Source organism: Vicugna pacos, chromosome 28 (genome assembly GCF_048564905.1).
Source record: "Vicugna pacos chromosome 28, VicPac4, whole genome shotgun sequence".
NCBI classification, from domain to species: domain Eukaryota; kingdom Metazoa; phylum Chordata; class Mammalia; order Artiodactyla; family Camelidae; genus Vicugna; species Vicugna pacos.
The window spans coordinates 4,203,498-4,207,108 of NC_133014.1; the positions used below are offsets into that span (position 1 = coordinate 4,203,498).

At 35.7% G+C, this 3,611-nt stretch overlaps 1 long non-coding RNA gene across 1 annotated transcript; it reads left to right on the forward strand.

Annotated features, from left to right (window-relative positions):
* The first annotated feature begins 1,126 nt into the window (after positions 1-1,126).
* LOC140690125 (uncharacterized) lies at positions 1,127-2,225 on the forward strand. Its single transcript, XR_012065311.1, has 2 exons — positions 1,127-1,241; positions 1,438-2,225. It is a non-coding gene; the product is annotated as an uncharacterized lncRNA (long non-coding RNA).
* The last annotated feature ends 1,386 nt before the right edge of the window (positions 2,226-3,611 follow it).

Consider the following 3,611-nt stretch of genomic DNA (forward strand, 5'->3'; position numbering starts at 1 on the left):
TATTGAATTTTGTCAAATGCTTTTTAATGCATCTATTGATATGATCATTTCATTTTTTCATCTTACTTATTATATTAATTAATTTTTGAATGTTGAACTAACTTTGCATACTTTTGATAAATCCCACTTGATTGTGGCATTTGGTGGCTGATATTAAGAATACATTCTTGGCTTGGATGAGGATTTTTGAACTTAAGTTTGGTCTGTTGTTTTCTTGTAATTTCTTTGGTTTTGGTACATAATTTTTATTTTATACTGGATATTGAGGTTGATGCTATATGGTTGAGTACATACATTTTTTTTTTTGATATAAGGTTTGTAGTGTGATCTCTGACTCTTCTTAGAGTGACCCTCCTGCTGTGCTTGAAACTTACCTCCCTATGCTGCAATCCAGCAAATTCTGGAAACATGGATCTCATAGAAGTCACTTTGTGTGTTTTCCTCCACTTTGCTGCTTATTGTCTGTCCAACATCTGAAAACAGTTGTTTTATATACCTTGTCTGTGTTTGACTTCTTTATTAAGAGAGGTTATTTCAATATCTGTTACTCTGTCATGGCCAGAATCAAAAGTCCTAGGCTTTATTTCAAGTTTTTTCTTGGCATTTCTTGAGTCTTTGAATTGCATTTCTTAAGACCGAATTAAAAATGTAAAAATTAATATAAGTCAAAACATGGTCTGCTCACTTACTTAAATATTTTCTAACACCTGGCTCTTCAGCCCTTCCCTTTCTCCAAGTCTGCACATGTGTCAATCTAATGTCCAATATTAGTAAAACTAGATACAACTATGTATGTATTTATGCCTGGGTAGAAATAGATACAAAATCTGGGAGTTCTTTCCAAAGAACAAGAAATCTTTAGTTATGGAAAAGTAAAACAAAGCAGAAAATCTTTACAAGGATGTGATGTTTGATCACTGACACTTTACTACTTAGATGTGCTTTTGTATGTTCATAGTCCAATTTATATTATATTCATGCACATAGTTTTAGGAAAAGACAGGGGATGTTATTTATACCTTCAATCAGTGTTAGTAAAGAAGTTTCCAGAATGGTATGACAATGGATCTAGGTGACAAGGTCTAGCCTTCTTCTGTGACATCATGATATGGCTGTGTTCCTAATCTCTATCTTTGAGCATTATTTCTGACATGTGACCAAAAAAGACACATCTCCATTACTCAGAAAATTATAGGCTTGGGTGAAAGCTGACTTCTATATTATTCTTCAAGGAGACCTGGGTGAAGAACTTGTAGTTTCATTACTAATAACCCAGCCCCTCAAACTGCATAACCTGCTTGGATTCTATTTCAAATGGCACACTGCTTTTCAATCTTTATGGCAATAATTCAAAATAATGTGGTAATATACAATAACTAAAGCCACTCTATGTTTACACATCAATATATTTATAATTTTTTGTTTGTTTGTTTTTAGGAGGAAAGTCTTGCCTGTGAAAAGATAGCCAAGGACCACCACAAAGAAAGCTATGAATGAAGTGGAAACCTGCATTTACTGGCTCCTGTGGTTCAAGGCCAGGAGCGGTCACTGAACTTGACTTCTTTTCCTTTGCTACTCTCTGACTCCAAGTCTTTCAAGAGTGCCAGAGGGAGGGAATCAGTTTCCTTGTGCTTGGAAGCACCACCCCGCAAAGGATCAACCACTTTCTCAAGCTGAAATTCTCCAGTTCTCTTTGTCAGCACATGTGTTCACGATTGTCATGTACACATTATAATGTTTTGGGAACTAAAATTTCAACTTGTAAATGTAAGTAAAGCAATGAATTCTGTGACTGCCACCCAAAGAGTAAGCAGATGCCTTTAGGAGATGGCATCTTTCCTTCACACCAATCTCAAATCATGACACTGGTGAGAAATTGGTCATCACCAAGGCAAATGCCAAATCAATGGGAGAACCATCAGCAAAAATGTTTGCTACTTTCCAAGTCACAGGAAAATAAAAAAAATTAAATCTTTCTTATGTAGAAGAAGGCTTATGCACACATTTGTTGAATATTTTCATTTTCTGGATGTATTGTCAACTCAGGCTTCACTTTTCCAACCCGTTCCCCTTGGTCATTTGAGCACTCCAATATGTATTTTTTGCTCTCTGTTTTATGCCTGGGACCTAGTGCAATGCCTAACACAGAGTAGACCCTCCATAGAGAAATATTAATGATACAAATATTCTAAAATAAAGATTTTCTTGCATTCATAACTCCTTAATTAAATTGGTTTTTATGTCTTCTCTTATTTTTTCCTCCTTGGTTCCCCCTTTCATTCTTTTCTTCTGTTCTAGACTTCTATAGAAGACTGCATTGGACTTTCTCAAAGGTGGGAGATGGAGATATCCTAAACAATAGGTTTTGTTTATCAAGACCAACAATATATTGGGTTTAATTCCACCCTAAACTACTCTAGCAGAAAACCTAAAGGACTAGAATCTGAGATCTAGAATGCAGGTTCCTATTTCTTCATCAATGTGTAGGAATTTTCTAGAACAATTCCTGGTACCTAAAACTAAGGGTTCACTACATCTTTATCAAATGGGTAAATCAATGAAGTAGGCAAAGGAACACTAACGTTGAACCACTGTGCGCTCACGGGCATATAGAACTTACTACTTTCAGTTAACTTTAATAGGATTTAGTTGTGACTTTTTGCTAGAAACCTTTGAACTGAACTGGTGGGTACAGAAAAATCAGACGACTCCTGCAACTTCAACAGTTGTCCAGAAAATTACTACTCTGGAAAGTTTTCAATAGGCATAGGAAAATATTTGACACTAAATGTTCCCAGCACAGCTAAGTTTCAAATGGTTTGTTCTGCATCATATTGGAAACAGAGGCATCTTGATGGCTCAAAATTCTATCAATGCTGCCTGATCTATTTCACCTCGGGATAGTCCATGTGGTTATCATGGTGGGAGGAACTCACCACATTTCTCAAGTTTTATGTAATCTTCCATCTTCCTTTATTGGCATAAAGAACTTCTTTCAAAGGGTAGAATTTATGTTTTAAAAATGAGTAATGAACATATGCATCCTAACGCTATTACTTTTTTAGTAATTTCTTCACCACCTTGGATTGGAATGTCGACTATTGAAATGTTAACCTTAAGTAACGCAGCAGAATTCTTTATTTTTGTTGGCCAGGAAGTGCACAGTTCGTGGTGAACACTGCATCACTTGAAAAGTTAGATTGGCCAGTCTTTTCCAGAAATCTGCTTTAAGGAGATGCCAAGCTGTTCTGCGCAGTTGAGGACATTGTAGTAGGTGATGATTCCTTAAGTCCTTGATTCCTTGAGTTTGAGGGTGCTTACCCACAAAATCCTTAAACTCTGATCTAAAATCTGTGGATTTATTAAGAAAAAAACAGGAAATCCTCGTCTTGTAAATAACTGGTTCATAGATGTGACCTTTGAAACATTTTTTCATTTTCTCCAATATGTATTTTATTTTTTCTTAATTAATAAAGTTCATTATTTCAGGGCAGCTCCCTGATTATAAAAAAATTTGAGGAGACAGTACAGAGTTCTCATATCCTCTGCCCTCCTATTGTCCCACCTCCAGTTTCCCTATTAACATTTTCCAATGGTGTGTAGCATCTGTT